Source organism: Pan troglodytes, chromosome 14, assembly GCF_028858775.2.
Source record: "Pan troglodytes isolate AG18354 chromosome 14, NHGRI_mPanTro3-v2.0_pri, whole genome shotgun sequence".
In the NCBI taxonomy this organism is placed as follows: domain Eukaryota; kingdom Metazoa; phylum Chordata; class Mammalia; order Primates; family Hominidae; genus Pan; species Pan troglodytes.
The window spans coordinates 55,529,980-55,545,270 of record NC_072412.2 but is presented as its reverse complement, the minus strand read 5'-3'; positions in this window follow the sequence as shown (position 1 = coordinate 55,545,270).

Sequence of the window (15,291 nt, the reverse complement as noted above, 5' to 3'; positions counted from 1 at the left end):
CCATTGTTTAACATATAATCAAGAAATAACTATAAAAATGGGCAGCCAGCAGCCCTCAGGGCTGCTGTCTAAGGGGTAGCCATTCTTTATTCCTTTACTTTCTTTTTGAGATGGAGTCTCACTCTGTCGACCAGGCTGGAGTGCAGTGGCGCAATCTCAGCTCACTGCAGCCTCCACCTCCCAGGTTCAAGCGATTCTCCTGAATCAGCCTCCCAAGTAGCTGGGACTATAGGCATGCATCACCATGCCCAGCTGATTTTTGTATTTTTAGTAGAGACGGGGTTTCACAATGTTGCCCAGTCTGGTCTGGAACTCCTAACCCCAAGTGATCCACCCACCTTGGCCTCCCAAAGTGTTGGGATTACAGGAATGAGCCATCACGCCCAGCCAAGGTGGGTGGATCACCTGAGGTCAGAAGTTCGAGACCAGCCTGGTCAAAATGGTGAAACCCCATCTCTACTAAAAATACAAAATTAGCCAGGCGTGGTGGCTCATGCCTGTACTCCCAGCTACTTGGGAGGCTGAGGCAGGAGAATCGTTTGAACCTGGGAGGCAGAGGCTGCAGTGAGCCAAGATCACACCATTGCACTCCAGCCTGGGCAACAAGAGTGAAACTCCATCTCAAAAAAAAAAAAAAAAAATCTCATAATGTTTTAAGAAAGTTTACAAATTTGCAAATTTGTGTTGGGCCACATTCAAAGCCATCCTGGGCCACATGCAGTCTGTGGGCCACAGGTTGGACAAGCTTGTTCTAGAGGCTGTCCACATTCCTTGTTCCACAACACTCCAACCCCTGCTTCCATCATTACATATCTGATCATCCTACCTCCCTCTTATAAGGACCCTTGTGATTGATTATATTGGGCTCACCAGGAATAATCTGAGATAATCTCTCCATCTCAAGATCCTTGACTTAATCATATCTGCAAAGTCCCTTTTGCCATATATTCACAGGTTCTGTGGTTTAAGATGTGGAGATCTTTGGGGGTCATTATTCTGCCTAACAGGTGTGAATAATTATATTTTTTACTCCGATTTTTTTTTTTTTAAGACAGAGTCTTACTCTGTTGCCAGGCTGGAGTGCAGTGGCACGATCTTGGCTCACTGCAATCTCCACCTCCCTGGTTCAAGTGATTCCCCTGCCTCAGCCTCCTGAGTAGCTGGGATTCCAGATGCCTGCAACTACTCCCAGCTTATTTTTTATATTTTAGTAGAGACAGGGTTACACCATGTTGGTCAGGATGGTCTCAATCTGACCTGGTGATCTACCCACCTCGGCCTCCCAAAGTGCTGGGATTACAGGCATGAGCCACCGCACCCAGCCTTACCCCAATTTTTAAATAAGAAAAAAAAAATCTATGAATAATAGATAATAGATTTCAAAACTGTGCAATGATAATGAAAAATAATTTGAAATTTGAATGGCTTCTCTAAGCTTGTCAAAGGAAGTTATTTTAAGACTTTGTTCACTATTTGACATTATTGTAGAATTTTTTGGTTCAATGAAAAATTAAACACTGAAGTTAAAATATTGTAAAATTATATGACATATCTTTTCAATATATTGAAAAGTTAAATGAGCTCTTTTGTAAGTGCCAGAAAATGAGAATAATCTCATTAAAGTGAAGGATATTATCATGGAATTAATTAGCAAATTTACATTATTTTAAAATAACCTTTTTCTTCAAGATTTTTAAATTTCACCCATCACCTGAGCATTGTACACTGTACCCAATGTGTAGCCTTTTATCCCTCACCCCTCTCCCACCCTTTCCCCTGAGTCCCCGAAGTCCATTTTATCATTTTTTATGTCTTTGCGTTCTCATAGCTTAGCTCCCACCTATGAGTGAAAACATACAATGTTTGGTTTTCCAGTCCTGAGTTATTTCACTTAGAATAATGGTCTCCAATTCCATCCAGGTTGCTATAAATGCCATTATTTCATTCCTTTTTATGGCCAAGTAGTATTCTATGGTGCATATATATACATTTTCTTTATCCAGTTGTTGATCGATGGGCATTTGGGCTGGTTCCATATTTTTGCAATTGTGAATTGTGCTGCTATAAACAGGCATGTGCAAGTGTCTTTTTCTTGTAATGACTTCTTTTCCTCTGGGTAGATGCCTAGTAGTGGAATTGCTGGATCAAATGGTAGATCCACTTTTAGTTCTGTAAGGAATCTCCACACTGTTTTCCACAGTGGCTGTACTAGTTTACATTCCCACCAACAGTGTGAAAGTGTTCCCTTTTCACCACATCCATCTTTTTGATGGGACTGTTTGTTTATTTTCTTGCTGATTTGTTTGAGTTCCTTGTAGATTCTGGATATTAGTCCTTTGTTGGATGTATAGATTGTGAAAATTATCTCCCATTCTGTGGGTTGTCCATTTATTCTTCTAATTATTTTTGTTGTACAGAAGCTTTTTAGTTTAATTAAGTTCCATCTATTTATCTTTGTTTTTGTTGGATTTGCTTTTGGGTTCTTGGTCATGAAGTCTTTGCCTAAGTCAATGTCTACAAGGGTTTTTCTGATATTCTCTTCTAGAATTTTTATGGTTTCAGGTCTTAGATTTAAGTCTTTCATCTATCTTGAGTTGACTTTTGTATAAAGTGAGAGATGAGGATCTAGTTTCATTCTTCTACATGTGGCTTGCCAATTATCCCAGCATCATTTGTTCAATACGGTGTCCTTTCCCCACTTTATGTTTTTGTTTGCTTTGCCAAAGGTCAGTTGGCTATAAATATTTGGCTTTGTTTCTGGGTTCTCTATTCTGTTCCATTGGTCTATGTGCCTGTTTTTTTTTTTTTTTTTTTTTTTCAGACGGAGTCTTGCTCTGTTGCCCTGGCTGGAGTGCAATGGTGTGATCTTGGCTTACTGCAATCACCGCCTCCTGGGTTCAAGCAATTCTCCTGTCTCAGCCTCCTGAGTAGCTGAGATTATAGGCACGTGCCACCATGCCTGGCTAATTTTTTATATTTTTAGTAGAGATGGGGTTTCTCCATGTTGGCCAGACTGGTCTCGAACTCCTGACCTAGGTGATCTGCCCACCTCGGCCTCCCAAAGTGCTGGGATTACAGGTGTGAGCCATCACACCTGGCCTGTGCCTGTTTTTATACCAGTACCGTGCTGTTTTTGGTGACTATGGCCTTATAGTATAGTTTGAAATCAGGTAATGTGATGCCTCCAGATTTGTTCTTTTTGCTTAGTCTTGCTTTGCCTATGCAGGCTCTTTTTTGGTTCCATACAAATTTTAGGATTGTTTTTTCTAGTTCTGTGAAGAAGGATGGTGGTATTAATGGGAATTGCATTGAATTTGTAGATTGCTTTTGGCAGTATGGTCATTTTCCCAATATTCCACACATCCATGAGCATGGGATGTGTTTCCATTTGTTTGTGTCATCCATGATTTCTTTCAGCAGTGTTTTGTAGTTTTCCTTGTAGAGGTCTTTCACCTCTTTGGTTAAGTATATTCTTAGGTATGTGATTTTTTTGCAGCTATTATAAAAGGGGTTGAGTTCTTGATTTGACTCTCAGCTTGGTCGCTGTTGGTGTATAGCTACTGATTTGTGTACATTAATTTTGTATCCTGAAACTTTGCTGAAGGAGCTCTTTGGATGAGTCTTTAGGGTTTTCTAGACATATGATCATCAGCAAACAGTGATAGTTTGACTTCCTCTTTACCAATTTGGATGCCCTTTATTTCTTTCTCTTGTCTGATTGCTCTGGCTAGGACTCTGTCATTTTAGAAAGTTTATTTTGCAGGCCAGGCATGGCAACTTACACCTGTAATCCCAGGACTTTGGGAGGCCAAGGTGGGCAGATCACTTGAGGTCAGGAGTTGGAGACCAACCCGGCCAACATGGCAAAACCCCGTCTCTACTAAAAATACAAAAATTGGTCAGGTGTGGTGGTGCATGCCTGTAGTCCCAGCTACTCGGGAGGCTGAGGCAAGAGAATCGCTTGAACCCAGGAGGCAGAGGTTGCAGTGAGCCGAGATCATGCCATTGCACTCCAGTCTGGGCAACAGAGCGAGACTCCGTCTCAAAATTGCCACGTTAAGGACGCACCCATCAGACAGCCTCAGGAGGTCCTGATGATATGTGCCCAAGTGATCAGGGCACAGCTTGGTTTTATATATTTTAGGGAGACATGAGACATCAATCAAATACATTTAAGATATACACTGGTTCGGTCCAGAAAGGCAGGACAACTCCAAGGGTGGGGGGTCCAGTTACATGTAGATCATGTAGAAAAAAATTTTCTGATTGGCAATTGGTTGCAAGAGTTACTATGAATAGAAAGAACTGTCTGGGTTACATAAGAGGTTGTGGAGACCAAAGTTTTATCATGCAGATGAAGCCTCCAAGTAGCAGGTTTCAGAATAGATTGTAAATGTTTCTTATCAGACTTAAGGTCTGTGTCGATGTTAATGCTGGTCAGCTTTTCCTGAATTCCAAAAAGGAGAAGGGCATAATGATGCATGTCTGATCCCCCTCTTCCCATCATGGCCTGAACCAGTTTTTCAGGCTAACTTTGGAGTGCTCTGGCTGAGAAGAGGGAGTCCAGACAGCTGGGGGAAGAAGGGGTCTTAGAATTTTATTTTTGATTTACACATTTAAAGATTTTTATAAACTTAAAATACTGAAGTGGGTGATTTATACATTTGAAATGAACATGGACCATGTTAGCTAACTCTGTAGGAATCCTTAAAACAAATAAAATACTAAAAAAAAAAAAAAAAACCAAAGATCTTGAGGTCATAAAACAATTTTTTTCTTTTTTTTTTTGAGACGGAGTCTTGCTCTGACACCCAGGCTGGAGTGCAGTGGTGCCATCTCGGCTCACTGCAACCTCTGCCTCCTGGGTTCACACCATTCTCCTGCCTCAGTCTCCCAAGTAGCTGGGACTACAGGCGTGTGCCACCACACCCGGCTAATTTTTTGTATATTTAGTAGAGACGGGGTTTCACTATATTGGCCAGGATGGTCTCGATCTCCTGACCTCGTGATCTACCTGCCTCGGCCTCCCAAAGTGCTAGGATTACAGGCGTGAGCCACCGCACCTGGCCGGCTTTACTACTGGCTTTTACAAAAGTAACTATAAAATGAATAGTCAATAGAAAAACTCACAGTGGTATTTCCAACCATAAATCATCCATACAGGTATTTTCAAAATCTTGGTATGATTTCTGACTATCCCTATTTACAAAGATTAAACTAAGAATGATTATTCTTTGTAGTCAAAATCTTTGTTAATTCAAGTTATAAAAAGTCTTGTATAATTTTCAACAAGGGTGGCAAAACAATCGAACAGGGGAAAGAATAGTCCTTTCAACAACTGGTGCAGAGACGATTGGATATCTATGTGCAAAAGAATGAAGTTGAACTCCTTCATACCATATGCAAAAATTAACTCAAAATGTACCAAAGACTTAACTGTAAGAACTAAAAGCATGTAACTCCTAGAAGAAAACAGAGGAGTAAATCTTTCTGATCTTGGATTAAATAATGGTTTCTTAGATATAACACTGATTAGTCAGGGTTCTCCAAAGAAAAAAACCAATAAAATACATACAGACATATAAGAGGAGATTTACTATGGGAATTGGCTCACTCAATTATGAAGACTGAGAAGTCCCACAATATGCTGTGCGCAATCTGGAGACCTAGGAAAGCTGGTGGTGTAATTCAGTTCCAGTCTGAAAACCTGAGAACCAGGGGAGTCACTGGTGTGGCTTCCAATCCAAGCCCTAAGGCCTGAGCCCTGAGGAGGGGGAGCGTGCTGGTGTAAGTCTCCAAGGTCAAAGGCCCAAGCCAGGAGCACTGATGGCTGAGGGAAGATGATGGCATACCAGAAGGGGGAAAGGGAATTTGCTCTTCTCTCACCTTTTTGTTCTATTTGAGCCCTCAATGTATTGAATAATGCCTACTCATATGGGTGAGGGCAAATCAACTTTCTCAGTTTACTGATTTTTTTTTTTTTTTGACAGAGTCTCACTATGTCACCCAGGCTGGAGGGCAGTAGAGTGATCTCACCTCACTGCAAACTCCACCTCCCAGGTTCAAGTGATTCTCCTGCCTCAGCCTCCCAAGTAGCTGGGATTACAGGCATGCACCACCATGTCCAGCAAATTTTTTTGTATTTTTAGTAGAGACAGGGTCTCGCCATGTTGGCCAGGCTGGTCTTGAACTCCTGGCCTCAAGTGATCCACCTGCCTCAGCCTCCCAAAATGCTGGGATTACAGGCATCCACCACCACATCCAGCTATTTTTTTTTTTTTTTTTTTGGTATTTTTAATAGAGACAGGGTCTCGCCATGTTGGCCAGGCTGGTCTTGAACTCCTGGCCTCAAGTGATCCACCTGCCTCAGCCTCCCAAAGTGCTGAGATTACAGGTGTGAGCCACCATGCCTGGCTCAGTCAACTGATTTAAATGCTGATCTTTCATTTAAACACTCTCACAGAAATACCCAGAAATAATGTTTACCAGCTATGGGGCATCCCTTAACCCAGTCAAGTTGGCACATAAAACTAACCATCACAAGTACCAAAAGCACAGGTGACCAAAAAAAAAACCAGATAAATAAATCTCTGTCAAAATTAATTTTTGTGCTTCAAAGGCAAGAAAGTAAAAAAAACACCTCATGGAATGGGAGAAAATATTTGCAAATTATTTATCTGATAAGTGGCTTATAACTAGAATATATCAAGACTCTTACAACTCAAGAACAACAAAAACAAAAATATCCCAATTTAAAAATGGACAAAGGATCTGAATGGGTATTGCTCCAAAAAAGATATACAAATCGCCACTAAGCACAGGAAAACATGCTCAGCATTGTGTGTCAATAGGGAAATGCAAATCAAAAAGACAATGAAATAACACTTCATACCTACCAGGATGGCTAAAATAAAAAAGACAGACGATAACAAGTGCTGACAAGAATGTAGAGAAATTAGAACTCTTGTACATTGCTAGTGGGATTGTAAAATGGCGCAGCCACTTTGAAAAAGTTTGTCAGTTCTTCAAACAATAGAGTCATTATTCGATCCAGCAATTTTGCTTCTAGATATACAATGAAGAGAATTTAAAACATATGTTCACTCAAAAACCTTGCAGCATTACTCATAATTGCCAAATAGCAACAACCCAAATGTCCATCAATAAATATATGGATAAACAAAATATGGTATATCCATATGGTAGAATATTATTTAACCATAAAAAGGAATAAAGTATTAGGAAGGAATAGATACTATAACATGGATGAACCCTGAAAACGTCATATTAAGTGAAAGAAGTTAGATAATGAAAAAGACCAAATACTGTACGATTCCAATTATATGAAATGTTCAGAATAGGTAAACCCACAGAGTCAGAAAGTAACTTAGTGGTTTTCAGGGGCTGGAGTAGGGAGGAATGGAAAGTAGCTGCTAGTAATATTAAGTTTATTTTTGGGGTGATGGCAATTGTACAACTCAGTGATATTCTATAAACCAATGGTTCATTCTATAACCATTAAGCATATACTTTAAAAGGTTGAATTCTATGATATGTGAATTATATCTCAATAAAACTGTTATTTTTTAAAAATCTGTGGCTGGGCACGGTAGCTCATGCCTGTAATTCCAGCATTTTGGGAGGCTGAGGCAGGAGGATCACTTGAGGCCAGGAGTTAAAGACCAGCCTAGGCAACAAAATGAGACCCCCCCATCTCTACAAAAAATTTAAAAAATTAGCCAGGCGTGGTGGCAGGCACCTTAGTCCCAGCTACTTGGGAGGCTGAGGCAGGATGACAGCTTGAGTCCAGGAGTTCAAAGTTGCAGTGAGTTATGACTGTACCACTGCACTCCAGCCTGGGTGACAAAGTGAGACCCTATCTCTTAAAAAAAAAAATTGTTTATAGAATTCCTTTATACGGCAACCTGCCCTAGTGCATTTAACGTGGAAATGTTTTTCTAAGAATTCAGTTTACATACTACTTTCTGGGTTGTGGATGAAATGAGGTGTAATTAGAATGTATTTACTTGACCGGGTGTGTTGGCTCACGCCTGTGATCCCAGCACTTTGGGAGGCCAAGGCGGGTGGATCACGAGGTCAAGAGATCGAGACCATCCTGGCCAACATGGTGAAACCCCGTCTCTACTAAAAATACAAAAATTAGCTGGTCGTGGTGGCATGCACCTGTAGTCTCAGCTACTCGAGAGGCTGAGATGGGAGAATCACTTGAACCTGGGAGGCGGAGGTCGCAGCAAGCCGATATTGGGCCACTGCACTCTAGCCTGGCAACAGAGCAAGACTCCGTCTCAAAAAACAAAACAAAACAAAAAAACATATTTACTTATTTGGGGGGCTTCGTTCATTTGTTGTTTTTATAAATATTTACCGAGTGCTCACTATATAGCAGACATCACTGAATTAAGAACATATAAAATGGAATTTTCCTTTTTTTCCTAAGAAATTGGAAAAATTAAAGTATCTTCCTAACTTCTCTCTTCCTTTCCAAGGCTTCACATATTTTTTTTAAGAATGTATTAAATGTTTGATGTGGACTGATATCTGCATTAGATGTAAGACATGATATCTACAAACAGGAAGTTTACCTACTTAAGAAGGGATGTAAAATAATTCTTAAAGCATTTGGGCCGTGCGCGGTGGCTCACGCCTGTAATCCCAGCACTTTGGGAGGCTGAGGCGGGCGGATCACGAGGTCAGGAGATCGAGATCATCCTGGCTAACACGGTGAAACCCCGTCTCTACTAAAAATAGAAAAAAAAAATAGAAAAAAAAAATGGTGGCGGGCGCCTATAGTCCCAGCTACTCGGGAGGCTGAGGCAGGAGAATGGCGTGAACCCGGGAGGCGGAACTTGCAGTGAGCCGAATCGCGCCACTGCACTCCAACCTGGGCGACAGAGTGAGACTCTGTCTCAAAAAAAAAGGATTTGGTTAAAAGTTTGGAATAGCTAAAAATAAGAAAAAAGTATTTTAATTATACTCAATTCTTTGCAAATCTATTCTGCTACACTAAAGTTCTCTTGGCCATAAACATATCCCTGGAGCTTCTTCTCACTAACTCTTGGTATTTCAAAGTTATTTCACGTTTTTGTTCTTGTTTTACAAATGGGGTCTTGCCACACTGCCTAGGCTGGAGTGCAGTGGCTATTCACAGGTGCCATCATAGCTCACTACAGCTTTGAACCCTTGGGCTCAAGTGATTCTCCCACCTCAGCCTTCCAAGTACCTGGGACTACACACATGTACTATCATACCCAACTCTCATAGGGTTGTTTCTTTTTTTTGTTGTTTTTTGTTTTGAGCATTTTTCAAACAATCCAGAGTTTCATAAACTTTCACCAACAATTTTAAGTAGTCCCACGTTCCCTATGACTTAGGTTACAGAATCTGTAAAGCATAGTGGCTTAGCAGTTGTCCCCAGAACTACACTAATTCTATCCAGCACCATATCTACAACCATAGACACACTTGCTTTAACAGAAGTATAGCAGTTCCTTCTCAACACAAAAGCCAGGTTTCTGACAGTCCCAGGGATATTCATCTGCAGGGCCATTATTGAGAAAATAGGTTTGAAGGGATTGTCACTATAGGTGGAGCCTTTTGAAAAACTTTATAAATATTTTTACATTCACAAAAATAAAATTATAGAGACTGAATGGCATTGTATCTATCCTAAATTAGTAATGTTGGGTACATTTTAATAATCCATGTGACCTTCCTTGTTACTAGAAATATTTTAGGGTCTTTCTCACAATTTCAACAAAATATTTATAATTTTGTTTGGTTGCAGATATTATATATACCCAGAAGTGTTTTTTTCTTCTGTCTGGTCCTTTCTGCAAATGTCGAGTGCTTTTTCACTTTATAATCTGGAGATGGTGACTTCTTGCTCCTTGACCCCTACTGTACTTCAAAGACACAGAATCACTTGAATGCTTGAGATGCTTTGGGAAGCTTTTATTTGAACTATTTGGCACAGCTAAGTGTTTTCCAGCCTTTCTCCCATAATACCAGATTATGTAGCCTTATCTTTGGCCATGAAAACTTTGTACACACTTCTCATCAGCCCTTTCTACAAAGTCACAGGTTTAAATGCCCTCCTGTTAATAAGGAGCATAGATCCAAGGACGAACTTTACTTGTCCTCATCTTCCTTTATTTCTTTTGAAAATGCAAAAAGCTACTTTGGTTTTGACCTTTGCTTTGTCTCCCTTTTGTATCCTCAGTATCTATTTTCGCTAATTATTGCCACAGTAGTACTTAGAATCTAAATTGGCAAGGAAAAGGTACTTAGAAATACACTAGGGTACTTGCATTTTGAGTAAGAGAACTTGAGGTTGGGCAGGGATCACAGAAATCCCCTTGGTTTATGACAGTCTGCTTTATTTTCCATGGAAGGTAAGCAGAATAAGGTACAGTTCTAGGTTGAAAGTTTTTGGTAAATCACATTTTCTATTCTCTGAGACCTTTTTTATGTAGCACTTGCTATTGCTTTTTCTTCATTTTAAATATTAAAAAAATTGTTCTATTTTTATTTCTTTTGTACCTTTTTCAAATTCCTTTATTTTACCCCAGCTTCTTTTTCTTCCTAATGCCAAGTCTCTGCATTTTCCAAGTCTCCAACCTGGTTTACCTGTCTTAGCAATTAAAAGTACTATGTTGACCAGGCTGGTCTCAAACTCCTGACTTCAGGTGATTCGCCCTCCTCAGCCTCCCAAAGTGCATTTCTACTAAAAATACAAAAATTAGCTGGTTGTGGTGGCAGGCGTCTGTAATCCCAGCTACTCAGGAGGCTGAGGCAGAAGAATCGATTGATCCCAGGAGACAGAGGCTGCAGTGAACCGAGATCGCACCATTGCACTCCAGCCTGGGCGACAAGAGTAAGACTCTGTCTCAAAAAAAAAAAAAAAGTACTAAATAGGCCAGGCAGGGTGGCTCATGCCTATAATCCCAGCTCTTCGGGAGGCCAAGGTGGGTGGATCCCTTGAGCCTAGGAGTTCAAGACCAGCCTGGGCAACATGGTGAAACCCCATCTCTATAAAAAAACACAAAAAATTAGCCAGGCGTGGTGGTGCCACTGCACTCCAGTCTGGGCAACAGAGTGAGACCCTGTCTCAAAAAAAGAAAAAGAAGAAAAAAAGTACTAAATATCCTTTTTTTTCCGGTAGAGACAGCCTGTTAAGGACAAACCTGCAAAATATTAATATTCAAAGGCACCGCTAAGAGAACCAACTAATGGCAGTCTGTTGCAGTTACAAGGTTGTCGTTATTTTCCTTGTTTATTTTTGGTTGTTCAATCTAGGTAATATAACTTATAATTCAGGAAATCCAGATTAAATGAGCACAATTCATGCCAAGTAAATTTAAATGTCAGTCTCTAAGGTAAGGGGATAGAAGGAGACAAATACAAATTAGGAATGTATATTCATTTTTTATTTTTTTATTTTTTTTTGAGATAGAGTCTTGCTCTGTCACCCAGGCTGGAGTGCAATGGCACGATCTTGGTTCACTGCAACCTCTGCCTCTGGGTTCAAGCGATTCTCCTGCCTCAGCCTCCCAAGTAGCTGGGATTACAGGCACACACTGCCATGCCCAGCTAATTTTTTTGTTTGTTTTTAGTAGAGACAGGGTTTCACCATGTTGCCCAGGCTGGTTTCGAACTCCTGAGCTCAGGCAGTCCATATCCCTCGGCCTCCCAAAGTGCTGGGATTACAGGCGTGAACCACCGCACCAGACCTAGGAATGTATTTTTAAATGTAACACCCTAGGAGGCAGTTTGCAGAGTGTTAAGAACACAGACCCTAGAGCCAGAATGTCTGAATTTAGCTTCATCCTTCATTGACTGTGCAACTTTTGAGTACATTTCTTATTTTTTCTTCAGCTTCCTCATCTGTAAAGTGGAGGATAGTTTTTCCCTCACATAGTTGTTACAAAGACTAAATTATTTTTAAAAAACACTTAGAACAGTGCCTGGCAATAATAAGCACTACATAAATGTCAATCACTATTAGTTACTCAAAATTATAATAATGAATTGGTCAAGGCTCCAGAAATATGTCAGTTTTTAGAAAAATGAGTTTTTGTTAATGTTTCTGATTTTTAAAAAGATCACAAATGTGGTTTGGATTAGTCTAAGGAAAAATGTTTTGTTTAATAACTGATTAATGAGTTTTTAAGAACTCATTTCGTATGACCCAGTACAGAATGGGAAATTCACTAACAGAAGACGTCTAGCTGGCATAAAAAACATTAAAGAAATCTTAAGCATAATGTTAATCTCAACTCTGAAACACAAGCTTTACATTATTGTTCTCAGTTCTCGAGTTCCTGGCATGTCTTGGAAGCACACAGACTCTTTTTTTGAAGTAGTCATTCTTTCTTATTGCTTTTGACTTAGATAAATGACCTTGAGAAACTATTTTTGGCTTTATTTGTGATTGTTATTTAAAGCGATAGCTGTGAAAGAGTGTCAAAACATCTTTAACGTTGTGCTTTTCAAAAAGAGAGGATAATTCCTTTGAAAGTAATAATGAATGGATATTAGAATCCCAGATATCAGAAGGAAAAGTGAGCTCATGGATGGTGTTAATCTGCCAAGACAGGGAAGTCTGTTTCAGGAGCTAACCAGTTTTGCTAACTTCATTCTGCTGAGCACACTCGAGTTGCTAGGATGGGGGCAAAGTGCACCAGGCAGCGCCCCCAGCAAATTACTTTTCCAGCCAGGAAAGACTATGGCCCTTCTGCCTCTCTATAGTAATGTCCAATTCACGGCCATTTAGTGTCTGGCTTTTCATTGAAGATGTGACTGACTTGAATGGCCTAAATGTTTATTACATATATAATACATGTACTTCTTTTAATAATATTTCTGAACAAAATTTTTACTTTATAACAACTAATTCTATTATATTTTATTGTCTATACATGCGTTATGGCAGCTTATATCCAATGTGGAGATAAATGAAACACACAAAAAAGGGCAAATCTGCATTTTGAACTGAGAGCATGTTTAAGAGGATTATAGCATTAATTATAAGAGAAAGAATTTGAGAGGCAGTGTTAAAGCAAACTAAATATGGCCTGAGAAGGACTCTGTACTTCTGTATTTGAGTCCTTGTGTACGAACTGTAACCTAGGTTAATAGGCAGACAAGCTTGAAAACCTAATTTAGGAGTACGCACCTGTAACAATAGCTGAGTCTTGGCCAATCCCAGCAGCCATACTTCAACCAGTCATACACTGCTGATTGTTCAAACTGTGTTCAAATAAGGCAAACGCCCCCCTGTAACCAATGCAGCTGTTTCTGTATCTCACTGCTGATTTCTGTACGTCACTTCCCTCTTTTTGTCTAAAAATTTGTTCTGACCACGAGGCATCCCTGGAGTCTCTCTGAATCTGCTGTGATTCTGGGGGCTGCCCAGTCATTCACTGCTCAGTTTAACTCCTTTAAATTTAGTTCAGCTGAAGTTTTTCTTCTAACAGGAATCAGACTGGTAAGCCTTGAATCCTACCTGTTTATCTCCTGCTCACCTGAAGTTGTAAAGTTTAGTACCTCTAGGCCTATTTCTTCACCTATAAAATGGGGACAATACTGACCTTGAAATCTTGAAATAATTCAACTAGATATATATATATGAACGGTAGAAAAATTTTGTCTCTCCAATATTCTGTTAAAATTCTCACCCCCTGCCCCGCCCCCAGCACTTCCCTGGGGTAAAAAAAAAAAAAAAAAAAAAAAAAAAATCAAAGCACTTAATTCCCAGCATAACGATGAAGGTTTGTCGTAAAAGAAAATTTATTGTGTGAAATGATTACCAAGAAAGTACTGCATACGCAATGGGGGAAAAGACCAACCCTCAATCAGTTTAATAATCACCTTGGTTATTAAATTCTATGGTAACTTAATTTCAACGTACAAAACTTTCCCTTAGTATTGTAATGAAAACACCATTTATAGAAAGAGAACCAGGAACCTGAAAAATTCCCCTCATTGCATAGATAGAAATCCTCCTTAAAAAACATTTATAACTCGGGTCACTAAAACTTACGTATGGGAAATCATTATTTAAGTAGTGGGCATTTTATGTCCAGTTTCCCAGGACTTGATGATCCATCCCTAGGGAAGCTTTCAGGATGAAACTGATCTGGGAACAGAGGTTTGAGCTAGGTTAATTCTAGAGGTCGTCCCAGACATTTCCAGATGCCAAGCGGTATCTTTTTTTTTTTTTTTTTTTTTTTTTTTTGGAGACAAGAGTCTCTGTTGCCCAGGCTGGAGCGCAGTGGCACGATCTAGGCTCACTGTAACCTCCGCCTCCCGGGTTTAAGCGATTCTCGTGCCACAACCTCCTGAGTGGCTGGGATTACAGGCGTGCACCACCGCACCCGGCTAATTTTTGTATTTTTAGTAGAGACGGGGTTTCACCATGTTGGCCATCCTGGTCTTGAACTCCTGACCTCAGGTGATCCGCCCACCTCAGCCTCCCAAAGTGCTGGGATTACAGGCGTGAGCCACCGCACCCGGCCTGAAGATGTAAAATCTACCACGGAAGGATGATCTAAGTGGGGAAGGAGATGACAGGTGACAGCCTCCCGTGTGGAAGCAGAAAGTAGCGGACGGTAGGAGCCGAAGGCTTCCCTCGGGACCCAGCAGACTTCCCGCAGCCTCCTGGGTTCCCGTCACATTCCTCGGAACCCTCAGTGCACCAGACAGGGGGAGCTTGGAAGAGGCAGGTCAAGAATAGCCCCCGACCCCGCCCCAGCGTTCTGCTCCCAGGGCGGCCTCCCACGCGCCCCGGACCACGCAGCCCGATGGGCCAGGTAGGGCGCGTCTCTACACCGAAAATGCATTAGGGCCCGCGTGAGCCCCGGTGAACATCCACAGTGCAGTCACTAACAGGCATTACTCCTGGGGCCCACGTGAGTCTATTTAGCATGTGAGGGAAACCAGCCACGGCAGGGAGACTGGGGCTCTCCGTAGTGGCAAAGCCTGCTCAACCTGGGCCCGCGGAGGGAAAACTCGGAAGTCATTTCCATTAGCTCCCCTTCCCCCAAACTGATTCGCTTCTGTCAATCCATCCCTAGAAATAATGTCAAGGCCGGGACTAAGGGGTGCTGCGTTTTAAAAATTCTGCGTAGGAAAACCCCTGGAAGTACTGAGGGACAGACAGCCCCACTCACCTGTCAGCGCTGGGGGCGTGCGCGAAACCGCCCAAGGAGGAAAAAACCAGCTGGTGCGCAGGCGCACGCCGTCCCACATCCGCAGGCCCGCAACGCCACG